Source organism: Callithrix jacchus, chromosome X, assembly GCF_049354715.1.
Source record: "Callithrix jacchus isolate 240 chromosome X, calJac240_pri, whole genome shotgun sequence".
In the NCBI taxonomy this organism is placed as follows: domain Eukaryota; kingdom Metazoa; phylum Chordata; class Mammalia; order Primates; family Cebidae; genus Callithrix; species Callithrix jacchus.
Genome location: NC_133524.1, coordinates 149,138,134 through 149,153,507, shown reverse-complemented (window position 1 = coordinate 149,153,507; position 15,374 = coordinate 149,138,134).

Here is a 15,374-nt window from a genome sequence, read left to right as displayed (position 1 = left end):
CCACTGACAGATATTTAAGTTTCCCATCTTTACTATCCAGAAACAATGCTGCCTTAGATATTCTTGGAGAGTTCCTCTAGGTTATGTACCTAGTCATGGCATTGCTGAGTCAAACTATCCTTAGTATTCAGAGATATCGCCAAATAGTTTTCTGGGTTGCTGTACAAATTTATGTTCCCGTCAAGCTCCATATCATCACTAACATTTCATATTATGCGACTTAAATATTGTTAATCCTGAGAAATGTCAATTGTCACTATGCTTTTAACTAGAATTTCTATGATTATGAATTAGGTTTAATACCTTGGTTGGGGGGACATTTTTTATTCCTTTTACTTGAAATTCCTATTTTTTTCTCAATTCTCAATTGGGGTGCTTCTCTTCTTTTATTCTTTTATGGGAGTTATTTATTTAGTTTGGACATTTCTTCCCGTTAAGTTACTTAATACTAACTTAATGACCCAAATGACCCAAAACATACTGGCTTAAAACAACTCTTTTATTCTGCTCACAATTTGGTAAGTCAGAAATTGGACGAAAGTTTAGCTGGGCATTTCACTCATGAACTGAGAATTGAATAATCTAAAGGCTCAACAGGGCTGGGAACCCAAGATGCTTCATTCATATGGCTGGCACTGAGTCACACTTTTGGTACTTGCGGCCAAATGCATACTAATTTTCATAAAGGCTCAGACAGTAATAGCTCCTCTGATTCATCATTATTGGATCAATAAAATTTTTTATTGGGACTTTAAGAAATTTCTCTAGAAAAATACACAGATAGACAGAAATTACTCCTCTTAATTTAAGACTGTTATGGGTTGAATTATGTCTCTTCCCATCTCAATTCATATGGTGAAGTCCTAATCCTCAGTACCTCAGAATGTGACTTTATTTGAAAATAGGGTCATTGTAGATGTACTTGGTTAACATGAAATCACGCTGGGGTAGTGGGGACCTCCAATGCAATGTGACAAGTGTCCTTATAAAAAGGATATTTGAACTCAGAAACATGAAGATGAAGGCCACTGATTGCCAGTAAAACCCCGGAAGCAGGGAGAAAGGCACCTGACCAAATTCTCCCTCACCACTCTCAGAAATAACCAGCCCTGCCAATAATTTGATGGTCTTCTGGCCTCCAGAAACGGGAGATATTCCATTTCTGTTGGAAATCTTCTAAGGGCAAAATGCTGAAAGGTTTCTGAAATTGAATCGGGACTAGATGGTGTAACTATTTAATGATAAAGAGACATGAGAGCCAGAGGAGAGCAAAGGAATGACTTGTTCAATAAAAAAAGAATCTGAAAGAAGAAGAGGCAAGAATGACTCCCCAGAGTGGCCAAAGCCGGTGCCCCACTGCATCCCGCCCTGAGAACCTATGTCCCACTGCTGTTGCCACCATCCCCAAGAGAAAGGCTGAAGGGGATGCTAAAACAGATACAGCCAAGGTGAAGGACAAACCACAGAGAAGATCTGAAAGGTTGTCTGCTAAACCTGTTCCTCCAAAGCCAGATCCCAAGCCTAAAGAAGCCCCTTGAAAGAAGGGAGAGAAGGTACCCAAAGGGAAAAGGGTAAATGCTCATGCTGGCAAGGAGGGGATTAACCCTGCAGAAAACAGAGATGCTAAAACAGACCAGGCACAGAAAGCTGAATGTCCTGGAGATGCCACGTGGAGTGTCTGCATTTTTTATAACTGTGTACTTCTGATGACTGAAGAGTTTGAAATATTATTTTTATCAGGTAATTCAGACTTTTGTTTTACTTTTTTTAAGATATGTTGTTAGCACACAGAGCAATTCATTGTTGTTTTGGAGGAAAGGGAAATAGGTCACTAATAGAATGTCTATAAAGCTGGATTTATGTGGGGAAAACACCTTTCCCTTATAGTTTTGAGAGACTTCCTATTAGTTCCCAGGAGGAGGGATTCTCTGACTTTGACGCACATGGCCACCTTAGCACAAAAGCCTTGGTATGAAAAAACAAATTGTTTTTATGTCTTCTTCTCCCTTTCCACCTGTCAGGATAGATTTAATTCCCTTAAACCCAGGCACCTGTTGGGACCTGACCCCCAATAATTGGTTACCAGTGTGACAGGCAATCTGGACTTTCCAGTGATGCCACTGAGATGGCGACCCTCAAAAGAGCAGTGGTTCTGTTTCAAGATTGTGGATCATCAGATAAATTTTGCCATTTTAATTTCACTTCCTGAAAGTGAAGTCCCAGAAGGCCAGGGACCCTACAGGAACAGTCTGTCCTGGATCGTAGGATGATGTAAAGTCACAATTACCAATTCTTTTTAATCATAAAATTCCTACACAGATAATGATTATGGGTCAAAATTTTATTTAACTCATTAGTGAGGGAGGAGCAGAATGAAGAGCTGGTTCAAAAAGGTCTTGGGTTCATACCTGAACAAATTCAAGAGCTAGCTGACAGAGCAAAGTGAAAGCAAAACAAGTTTATCAGAGCAACAGAGTACATGAAAATGACCGCTCCATAGACAGAGCAGGGCTACCCCATAAGCAAAGCAGCCCTCCTGGTTGCGGCCTAGCTATATTTATAGCTACTCCTTAATTATATGCTAAATAAGGCATAAGTCATTCATGAATTTTCTAGAAAAGGGATGGAACCAAGGGTCACCCCCCACTTTGGACCATGGCATTTGTAAACTATCCCGGTGCTGGCGGGAGTGTCTTTTAGCATGCAAATGTATCATAATTAGCCAGTAATGAGCAGTGGGGGCAACCAGAGGTCCCTTTCATTGTCATCTTCGTTTTAGCTGTTTGGGTTGGTTTCTTTTTGATTTTTTTGAGGCGGAGTTTCGCTCTTGTTGCCCAGGCTGGAGTGCAATGGCGAGATCTCAGCTCACCGCACCCTCTGCCTCCTGGGTTCAGGCCATTCTCCTGTCTCAGCCTCCCGAGTAGCTGGGACTACAGGCACACGCCACGGTGCCTGGCTAATTTTTTGTATTTTTAGTAGAGACGGGGTTTCACCATGTTGATCTGGATGGTCTCGATCTTTTGACCTCGTGATCCACCTGCCTTGGCCTCCCAAAGTGCTGGGATTCCAGGCGTGAGCCACCGCGCCCGGCCCGGGCTGGTTTCTTTACTGCAATTTATTTGTTTTCATCAGCAAGGTCATGACCGGTAGTCAGATAACAACTCCTGCTGATCTCCTACGTCAAAATTACTTTACTAAATGCATAGAATAGGCATTCAGAGGAATCTTGGCCATTTGTGCTTTATTTTTATTATTGTTATTAATAAGATTAATGATAACCAAGACATTAAACAAAGTATAAATAGCAATGAATACTTCCCCTGAGCCATACACATAGCCACAGCCAGTCTCTGCCTCCATTTATTCAGCGTCTTGCCATGCCACCCGCCTCCCCTGGATTTCCTGTGTGCCACTGTGAAGGCAGGTGCAGCTAGAGCGCCGGTAATTAAGAGTTTCTTAATATTGTTCCTGGGACCATGGGCTTCTGGCTCAGCTTTCCTCCTACAGTGGGCCCTAGAAAGTGAGGGCCACATAAACTGTATTCTCTGTTGCCCCCCTTTTACGTAGCTCACAAATCACTCCCAGGGGGACTAAACATTGATCCAGGCACTCAGCTTCCTCCTCATGTTCTCTTTCTATCCCTCAGTAACAGGAAGATTCCCCAACATTAAAATCTCCAAGCTTCCATCCCCAGGCTCTGGGAGGAAGGGGCCGGGGAAGTATGTATATGTGGCTAACACCTGAAGAGTTCAATTAGGTCCTGTATGGGTTGCCTGTGGCTACTGTAACAAATTATTACACACTGGGTGGCCTAAAACAACATAATTTTATTCTCTCCCAGTTCTGGAGAGTGGAGATCCAAAATCAGCATCACTGGGCTGAAACAAGATGTCAGCAGGGCCCCACTTTCTCCCAAGGTTCCAGGGGAGAATCCATTTCTAGCTCTTTCAGTGGTTGCTGGCCGCCTGCATTCCTCGGTCTTAAGACCAGCATTTAAAAATCTCTCTGTTCCCTCATCATATCATCTCCTCCTGTATGTGGGTGTGTGTAAACACGATCTGCCTTTGCCTCATCATAAGGAAATGAGCGATTTGATTTAGAGCCCACAGAGATAATCCAGGATAATCTCCCCATCTCAAAATCTTTAACTTAATCACATTGTAAAGACCCTTTTCCCAAATAAGGTAATATATACAGATTCCAGGAATTTGTACCTGCTATCCTTGGGGGCCATTATTCAGCCCAATTTGTGCCCTGCCTCTGGTCCAACGCATGATGCCCATCCCCACGCTTAAGCTTACAGAGTCCTCTTCACAGCCTCCCTTCCCCGATCGCTTCCTTTGGAAAGTTTCTGCAGATATTTGTCTAAGAATCTCTCACAATAAAACTCAGTCTTGGCTTTCTGGCTGAAAAATTCTTTCTGAGTCTTATATGTCTCCCCAACCTAATAACATGCAAGCTTCTCTCTTATTAATGTAGATCATGTCACATGATGTAAGTTCACTGTCATAGCAGGACATTCTTGATACAAGTTATCTGTATCACAGGGGTAAGAACAGAGAGGAAAAGAGAACATGAAGGAAGTAAAGAGACCACCCTTCCGTCTTCACTTCTTTGTGTAATTAGATAGACACCAAACCGATCAAAGCACTCACTGGCCAGGCTTGGTGGCTCATGCCTGTAATCCCAGCAATTTGGGAGGGTGAGACAGCAGGATGGCTTGAGCCCAAGAGTTCAAGACCAGCCTGGGAAAAATGGAAAGATCCCATCTCTACAAGACATAAAAAATTAGCTGGGTGTGGTGGCACATGCCTGTGCTCCCAGCTACTTGGGAAGTTTAAGAGGGAGGGTCACTTGAGCCCAGAAGTTTGAGGCTGCAGTAAGAGATCAAAGAGGATTTTGTAAACACTGAGAACAAAACAAGATAAATATGTATGAACTAACACGGAATGATCTCCATGAGTTACCATTTGAGACAAAAAACAAGACACTAGACAGCACTTACAGGATGATCTCATTTACCTAAAATAAAAGCAAATGATATATGTATATATTTACATGTATGAATGCTAAAGGAATATGCAGAGGTCTGGGAAGGACGCTAACTTAGCAACTCACAGTGTTCACCTCTGGGAAGAAAGGGGGTGGGATGGAAATGTGGCTTTCAGCATTTATTCTATATATGTCTCTGTTGCTTGAACTCTTTACCATGAAAATATAGTCAGGAAGTATGATGGCTGGTTTCGTGTGTCAATTGGCTAGGCTATAGTTCCCAGTTGCTTGGTCAAACTATCTAGATGTGGCTGTTAAGCTATTTTTTCAAGATATTATTAACATTTAAATCAACAGACTTTGAGCAAAGCAGATTGCCCTCTTCCACAATGTGGATGGGTCTCATCCAATCAGTTGAAGGCCTTAAGAGAAAAGACTGAGGTCCCTTGATGAGGAAGGAATTGTGCATTCAGATAGCCTGTGGACTCTAGCTGCAACATTAATTCTTCCCTGGTCTCCTCCTGCTGCTCTGCCCGACAGATTTAAGACTTGCCAGCCCCCAACTCACAATCATGTGAGCCAGTTCCTTAAAGTCCCTGCCTCAACAGGAGCTACATCTACCTCTCCTAGTGATCCTGTTTCTCTGGACAGCCCCAATTGATACCAAGATGACAACATAGGAAAGGAGTCATTTTTCCATTCAGGACTCTGCTTCAAAGACATGCTCTTGAGCTGAAGAGACCTGGCTTGAAAATCTGCCTTTACCGCCCCATTTGTGTCCTTGACCAATTAAGTTGAACTTGATGAACGCCTGCTTACTTGTCTCTATTAATGAGACGAGTCACAGGAAGGGCTGTTTGCATTACTGATGCAAACTGAACATGACCACAGTTCAGCAAGTACCATTTATTGTTTTTAATAATGTTTATTTTCATTTTATGGTAAGAAAACTATGGAAAATAATGTAAGGGTTTTGAGCAGGGAAGTGATATGATCTTATCTGTCTTTTTAAAAAGAATTCTGGCTGCTGTATGAGGAATAAGTGGGCAATGAAGGGGGTCATTGCACTAACCTAGGGGAGTGATCTGGACTAGGATGGTGGTGGAAATGTTTGAGAACATTTAACGAGTAACAATTTTATTGATTTGACTTCTGCTTATGGGTATGAGAGAGTAGCTTTTGGCAGACAAAGGCTCCTATAGAGAACAAGAAAAGCCCAATGGAACATGATAAAAGAATTAGTTTAAAGGCACCGGAGACCCATTAAAATACTGAAGACTTGAGGGGCCAACATGCAGGAAAGAAGAGAACCATGAGGGTGCGGACACCTCCAGGTGCAGGGAAGGAGGCTGAGAATTGAGGCTTTATCTAGATGGCCGTGGCTGGGGGTCAAACACCCACCAGAGATTTCCACAGTCTAACAGGGCTCAGGAGACAAACTTGGTGACCTAAGGAGCCGAGATTCCAATGCGAAGTGAGAGGTGGAGGAATTATGAAGCTGTATGTTGTCAAAAGCTAAGGAGCTAAGAAAAAAGCCTTTTGAAAATAGGACAAGCAAAATAAACAAAAGGCATTCATACCGGAAGGAAGAAGTGCGACTGTCTATAGAATCTACCCAAAAGATCTATCAGGACTAACAAGGTTGCAGGGTACACAGACAGAGAGATTGCAAAGGGGCCTGAGGCCCTTTCTGAGAGTGATGAATACACTCACTAATCTTGATTGTGGTGATGATTTCACAGGTGTCTGCTTATACCAACATTTATCAAATTTCATACTTCAAATACATGTGTGTGAATTATGTCTGAGTAAAGCTCTTTTAAAAAAAAGAAACTAGGAGGGAAAGAAGAGAGCTGATAGTTTGGAAGAAAGAGAGGAGTCAACATCTGAAGGCCCCAAAGAGGTTGAAAAGGATAACAGTAGGGAGTCTGTGGTCATAAAGTGGCATACTTGAGTCACTGATTCTTGAGATGGGACGATATTAAGAGATGACAAAGCCTAGGGCGTCACTGGCTGGGAGCAGGTGGGGTAGAGGAAGCTTCAATGCCTGCTGCATATTCTGTCTTTGTTGCCCGAACATGGTTTCACCCCCACCTCTACTCTTTGCCTGGCTAACTCCTACTTATCCTCTATGTCTCAGCATTTATGTCTCTTCATCAAGGATGCTTCCTCTGACACCTGCACCCCCTTCTGAGGTCACTCTTAAACACGTTCTTGTAGCATCCTTGTACTACTTGCCCTTCCTTAGCACTTAACCCAGTGATCAGATGTGCATTTGTGCAATTCCTTCCCTAGACCATTGTGTCCCTAGCAGCTGCCTCAAGGCATAGTTGTTGAGTATTGAATGTATAACAGGATAGCAAATGAGATCGTGCCTGTTTTCCACAGATGTTTAGTTCAAATCTGCGGACAAGAGGTGCTAAGTCCCTGTATGATTTACATTTTCAATGGAAACACCAAACATTGTTTGCTATATAAATGAATCAAAGATGGCCTCTGTTTATTTCTTCACTGCAGACTGAGATCTGTTAGCTGAAAAGCTCACTGGTGTCCAACTCATATTTTTACATGCCTGATTATTATTACTATTGTTATTTTAGATGGATTCTCACTCTGTCACCCAAGGTGGAGTGCAGTGGCATGGTCTTGGCTCACTTCAACCTCCACCTCCTGGGCTCAAGCGATTCTACTGCCTCAGCTTCCCAAGTCGCTGAAATGACGAGCATGCATCACCATGCCTGAGTAATTTTTTGTATTTTAGTAGAGATGCTGTTTCACCACGTTGCTCAGGATGGTTTCGACCTCCTAAGATAAGGCAATCCGCCTGCCTCGGCCTCCCAGAGTGTTGGGATTACAGGCATGAGCCACCGTACCCAGCTTGGTTATTTTTAAAATATCCCGAATAAGCAGATTTTTAGTCATTTAAAGACTACCTGCTTTGCATGCCCAGAGGCTCTCCAATGTGGTACCGGGTAACCTCACCTAAACCCATAAGCTCTCTCTTGGTTCCTCGTGCCCTGTGAGTAGTGGCACCTTAGCCCATTGGCTGTGAGGACTTTCCATCTTATGCAACCATGTGTAAGTGCCACCCAATAAAGTTTGTTGTGTTGCTGTCCCTTATGGTCATATCTTTGTCCTTGATCAGCCCTTAAATCTCTTGAACAAACTCCCTGAATTTAGTAAAAGACGGCAAAACCCATTCAGCAAACAGCATCACATCAAGGCTATTGAACAGATTAAGCATGTCAAAGGTTATTTTCAAAGGGAACTTGTAGGAGCAAAGAGTGCTTTCGTTTTCCCCTACCCTGCCTAGGAGGGAGGATAAGAAGTTGCTCTCTCTAACACCAAATCAAATGTGTCAGTTCAGGTCCTCCAGGAAGTCAAGATGGAGTTAGAAGTGCAAAAAATTTATCACAGAAGATGAAGGGGAGAGGACACAAAAAGAGGCAGGAAGAACCTTCAGACCACAGGGCAGGTCTAACACAAGTGGAAAGACAGGGAGAAAGAAGAAGGATTAGAAGGAAGACTCTCAGACAGTGGTGGTGCTTTCAGAATTCTTGGCCAGCCTAATGGGGAGCTCTGCTGCAAAGATAGCCCATAGAGGAGTTCCACACTGAGCAAAAATGGTCCTAGTACCCTGCTGTGCTAAGCCTCTGATGGGGAGCTGCCTGGGACTAGCATGGTCTCGGCTTAAATGCTGTCCTGGACCCTGAAGGCATTGTGCCTGGATGGCGTCAACTAACTGCACTCCTCATAACAGTCCTCTCTTAAAGCAACACCCAAGCAGTGCACTTCCATAGCTGCCACAGGCCATCCTTTGTGCCACACAGATGCACTACTCCACGCTTGCTCGGGGAGCAGTTCCTCCTTGCTCCCGTGGGCCACTCTTTCTGAGGGTAAACTTAGAAGAGAAAAGTTGGTGGGGCAAAGCACAAGCCCTATCAGTGCATTCTGGGATTCCGTCACTCTCAGCTATAACCTCTGCAGTTCTGGCAGCTTTCCTTCACCCCTGAGTTACCTGAGTCCCTCGTATCCGTACCCTCACACTGTACTTGATCACTTACAGCCACAATGAGGCACGGGAGTGCCAGATGTCACTGGAGAAGATCATGCGAGTCCCCAACATATTCCCGTCTGCCTCTATTGTATAATAACAGCAGTCTTACCTCTTTCTCGATAAGTGCCTATTAGTCCCACCAACATGATGATTATTCCTGCTTGCTGGTGTCTGGACTGAAGGAACCCCAAAATACCAGGTAGCAGTGGTAGCTATAAGTACAAACGAAACCCAGGCTGTATTTCCTGATAAGAGTGCAAAGAACCAGAACCTCTACCCTGCAAAGCCTAGAGGTGAGGAGTGGGAAGCACAATGTTGACCCCTGAGTAGGTCACTGGGAAAGATGGAAAGTGAGGCCACTTTGGCTTCCACCCTATGGCTTCCAGACCCATGTATTCTTTCTACTGGGGACACAGTGCCACATGGACATCTTGTAGGGTATTGCCTCTAAGCATGTGCTTCAGCTATACCTCCAGAAAGCTGTTCCAATACTTTATCAAGCTAGAAGCTTCTGGGTGGCACAGTGTGATACTAGATTATCCCATGTTCCTGGGCTCATACACATACCTCCTTCACTCTGAAGTGTGTCCCTTGGTAGGACACCCTATTGTGTGGGATTCCAGCTCTGCAGGTCATGCACTCTGAAAGCCCCTGGAGAGTGGTGTTGGCTGAAGTTATGCCAGGAGGAAAGGAAAACCCATACTCAAAATAGGTTTCCGTGTCTGTAAGAAAGAGTAGATGTCTCTTCTAAAAGAGAAGGGACCCAACTTGGAGAAATGGTGCCATATTGGGGTCTCAGGATTGGCCTCCTTTGCTGAAAGACTGGCCCTTCAGAGCCAGTAGCAGCAATGAAGGCCTGGTGAGTGGGATTCCATGCTTCTGGGTCTGCAAGCGTCTCCATCCCTCACACTCTCTCCATCTGTTTACGTGCCCATTGTTTCAGTTCTGGACTGGCTGATGGTGAAGGGTGGCTAATGTCCAACTTGCTGAGCCGTTTTGTCTGCTTAACTGTTCAGACCCTCTTCCACTGTTGGTGCTTTCTGGGGGACACTTGCATGTGATGTACAATTTTCCCTTCATGCTCACTTGCGTCTACCCCAGACCTCCTTGTCTCTAGTTTTCTAGTCCTTTGACCACTGCTCAGAAATCTGCATATTCCACACAAAGTGAATGACAAGGTGCACACCTTAAAGCTCCACCCATCAGAAAGATCTTTCCTCCCCACTGCCTTTCAGGGCTGTCCCTAGGTGGGTGTGGCTGGAATGTACCTGCTGTCCATGTTAAGCTCATACCAAAGAGGAGAAAAACGCCTGAACATTGCTTATGAAAGCCAAGCCACATATAAGCAATATTCAGGCCTTTTCTTCCTCCTTCATCTAATCACATGAGATCACACCAGTGCCTCTCCCTTAGCTCACACCTATGGCAGTGTGATCACCATTGCTTCCATTGCTCACTCACACTTCTTTGCCTGACTAGATGAAGTATTTCCATCCTATAGTGAATTGCCAGAGGGTCGTCTGACTTTCGCTTCATGGTCTGACAGGACCCAGCTTATAAGAAGAAATTCCAGATTCACAGTCACTTGGTGTCCCATGGTCAAGTGTTGTCTCTGCCAGGGCCCAAAAGCTGTTAATAAAAAGGTGTACAATTCTCTGATGCGGATGGCATGGCCTTGCTCCAGAACTGTAGGGTCCTGTGTGGCAATCCTCCCATGGGGACTGGCCTTAAACCCTGCCCTGCCTCCTTTCTCACCACTGACACCTCTGGCACTGCAGGGTCTGTCAGATGAGATGGTCCAAGAGTTGCTTGCACTGCAGCCACGACCCGCTGCAGATCCCTCTCTTGCCCCCAGTCTCTCTCAAATCTCAGCCTTCTGTGTCACCCAGTGTGTGAACTGGAGAAGTTATCCTATGGGTGGAATGTTTTCTCCCCCAAACCCAAAGAAGTGTACCAGGTACAACTACTTTTTTCTTTGCAGTGGGAGATTCAAGAGGCAGTAATTTGTCTTTTCCTTTGGAGGGGACATCCTGGCACGCCTCTGACCACTGCACTCCTACATTCTTCACTGATATAGCATATCTCTGAATCCCCATAGGGCTTATTGCCCACCCTCCAGAGTGCACGTGTCTCACCGAGGCATCCCAGTGTCTGACTCTTCCTGTCCAATCAGAATGAGGATGTCAGTGTAACAGACTCATGTGCCATTCTATGCACTGCCTAGATGATCCACATTTCTTTGGACTGTATGATGACAGAGGATAGATATGACACAGGGCAAAAGAGTTAACATGGTCCTGAGACAAAATGTAAATAAAGATTTTTGTTTGTCCATGTGATCGTGAAATGCTTCCGTGTCAGTCCATTTTCCGTTGCTTATCATAGAACACCTGAAACTGGGTAATTATAAAGAAGAAAAAGTTCTTACAGTTGTGGAGGCTGAGAAGTCCAAGGTAAAGGGGCAGTACCTGGTGAGGGCCTTCTTGATGGGGGGGACTCTCTGAAGAGTCACGAAATGGCACACATCACATGGCGAGAAGGCTGCGTGTGCTCAGGTCTCTCTGTCTCTCTTCTTCTTCCTGTAAAGCCACCAGTATCACTCCCATGAGAAGCCATTAGTCCATTAATCAATGATTGGATTAATCTATTCGTAAGGGCAAGGAGGAGACAAACATTCAAACAGCAGCTTCTCATCCTCTTTCCTTGATTGGCTGAAATGGAAACGAATGCCTTCATCAAATCAATGGCCACATACTATGCAGCCAAGGCCTTATAAATCTATTTGAGCAGTGATACTATGTCTGGCACAGAGCATTTACAACTGGGATTACTGCTTGATGAAGCATGAGGTAGGGTACACTCATTCTCCAGAATCCATCCAATTTCTACAGGGGACAGAACTGGTAGATTAAATGGAGATATGATGGGAACCACATCTGTTAATACATCCTGCATCCTAGGTCTTCAAAGTGGCTTTCAGGAGTGGGGATCCAGTTTCATAGGTTTCCATTTGGCTTTTCACAATGTTAAGGCTGATGACCCCACATATATACCAAGAAGACAAGAAAAGCTTCACTACTTATATAACTGAGGGTTTTTGGGAGAGGCGAGCAGTCATCTCCAGCAATTCCAAAATGGCTTCTGGAAGCAAAAGAAGGAGAGTGGCTTAGGTTTTCTCTATGGTTAGGAGCGGGGGGCCAATACGAGAATTCCCACATGGAGACAGGAACTTGCATGGTTTGACTTTCCTTCATCAGCAAAGAAGGGGGCGTGCAGGCCTTTTTGCCAGCTTGCTCAGAGGTAGGTTACAATGGTAAAAGGCAAGGTCAGTTTCTAGGGAGAATGAAGGCTGAGGCAGATGCTTCTCCAAGCACTGATGCTGCTCTGGGAAAGGGAGGCTGTTAGTTACTTGAATGTCAAACCTTAAAGTGGCCTGTGCTCTCCCTGGCCTTCTGTCAGGAAGGGGTTATGCTAGAAGGAATAGAAAGCACAGACAAAAGGCAGAACCACTGTGAAAAGAGAGATGACATTGGGCCTCCTCAGGTGGCTGGCACCCATGCCAGCACGGAAACTGCTTGACTTAGTACAAGCAGACCAGGAAGATACTGTGGACATAGACCAGACTGGGAAACAGAGCCAGATTGTGTCAAAAAAAAACGCAAACATGACAACAGGAAAGTCATCACCGTGCTGTCACTGCCTGTGTGATAACCGAGCTTTCGTTCAATAAGACTGAGGGTCTGTCCAGGTAGGAGCAGGAGTGCTAGATTTCCAAATATACTCAGTATTTTGGGTGCCATCATAAGCATCAAGGAGGCAGGACATGGTATACCATACTGGACAGTTGAGGAAACATTTTGAGGCTGCCCTTCACCTTTGGACTCACTGCCAGAGCAACACGGCCAGCAGGCTCGATAACTGTTGACAGAAGGAGGACATCACAAACTGGAAGGGGTAGAGTGTAATGAAAGCGCGGGTTCCAGAATCAATTCTGTAGCCACAACAATTCCCACCAATCTCTTGTCCTTGGTTTCTTCCTCTAAACAGAAAGAGGCTCCATGATCTTTGGGGCTAGGGAAAGTAAGGCTCCACTGCCCTACAGGATGTCAAGATAACTCCACCCCAGAGGCCATGGCAGCCAGGGCTCCCTGAGAAACAAGCTCAGGCCGCAGGAGCCCCGTTCGGCCCCTCGCTCCCTCCCTCCGGCCATGGTCCACGCGCGGGCACCCCAAGGCCCTCACTGTAGCCTCAGCTGCAGACCTTGAGCGAGGGAAAAGGCAGCCGGCGCCTCCGGTGATCCTTGCGCGCCCTCTGGCGGCCAGCGGGGGCATGGCCTCACTAGAATTCCTGCCGGAGCCGAGCTCGCCCCGGGCGGCCATTTCGCTCTGTGCTGGGTCCCATGTTCCCGGCGGGCACTGCGACGCACTGTGACTGTGGTTCCGGGTGTGGTGGTGCACGCCTGTGGTCCTAGCTACTCGGGAGGCTGAGGCAGGAGAATCGCTTGAGCCCAGAAGATCTAGGTTGCAGGGAGATATGATAGCGCCACTACACTCCACCCTGGGGAACAGAGTGAGAGCGTTTCTAAAAAGAATAAAAGGACAACGGGAAACAACGACCCTGCGGTTGTGGCTGCAGGAAATGGCGGCGCCACACTCATCACGGTGGCGCGCTCAACAAGGTGCACAGGCGGGCACACGTCACATAGGCTGATGGTGGTTGCACATTCCGACAGGCCAAAAGTCCCGCTCCCCCACTCCCCAGACCCTGCTCCACCCCTTTTCGTTATCCATCTCTTCTGCCTTCCCAAAGAGATGGTGAAACCTCTGGCACTGTAGTCCACACGCTGGATAAACATGAGAAACTGAGGAACTATTAAAAAGATGTCTATGGTGGAGCCTCCACCCAGGCCTCCAACCCTGCCTGCTATCTGCTGCCTGCTGTCCCTGCCTGCTCTTCCATGTCTTAGGCACTTCATTCTGGGAGCCTCCGTGCATGCCTTGGGGAGCCAGCCACACATCATCCAGCATGTTCAGCTTGGTTTCTTTCCTCAACCCCATAAACCACTTACTCTGGGTTGGAACCACCATTGCAGATAGGTCATTCGCTACAATCCCTGGCAGACTATGCCCTGACCGTATCCCAGTGACCACAATACGGTCAGATTTCCATGCTGCTGTTGTCCCCCAACTCCCATTTTATCCCGAAGAGACCTTTCCCCCCAGTTTCCCACAGCAAAGGCAAGACCGGCTGGAGCACTGAATGTAATATATTGAAGAGAAACACATACCGAAACCATTGAAGAGAAGGGAACCACAACACAGAGAGAAACTGCAAACAACCACCACAGGCCACAGGTCCCGGGCCTCTCCTCCTGGGGTTCCTGGCAAGGTACCTTGTCTTCCCCCGCTCCTGCTGTGGGCCCTACGGCCACCTCCGTCCTTGTAAATAACTGGAAAGTAGTCCCACTTACTTAATTTTTCGCACTCCCTGGGTCTGAGAATGAAGAGAACACCCTACACAGTCCTTGAGTTCAAAAGCCTAAGGATCCCCTCCCCAATTTCTCAGTTCTAAGAGCCAAGGGACCCACCACCACCCTTCTTGATTTCCCTCTCATTGGATCTCCAGGTTCAGAGAGCCAAGGAAACCCCTCTGAATCTCTGCGTTGATGAGTGGAGGGAATCCCCTTGCACAGTTTCCAGGTATCAGGTAGCCGATGAAATTCCCACAAAATGCCCAGGTTAGGGGAGCCTCATGGAAGGTGCAAAGAAAAGATTTGCCAGAACAAAACTCTTTAGTACCACGTTACAACGGACAAGTATCTGGTCACTGATACATAAGAACATGTGACTCACCACCATGAATCTCAATTTCCCCAGTCTGAGAAGTTGGTGTGGATATCCTGCTGCACCATTAACTAATACATAAAAAGAAATCCCTCTGGATATATACCCAGAAGTTGAATTGCTGGGTCATATGGCCATTATATTTCTAATTTTCTGAGGAACCTCCATACTTCATAATGGCTACACCAATGTACATTCCCATCAACAGTGTACAGGAGTTTCCTTTTCTCCACACCCTTACCAACACGTATGGTCTTTTGACTTTTTGATAATAGCTATCCTAACAGATGGAAGGTGATACCTCACAGTGGTTTTGATTGGCATTTCCTTGGCCATTTGTATGTCTTCTATGGAAAAAATGTCTATTGGGTCCCTTGTGTATTTTTAAATTGGATTATTTGGTTTTTGCTATTGAGTTATATGAGCCGCTTATATATTTTAGATAGGAACTCATCCTCTGATATCTGCCTTTTCACTTTGTT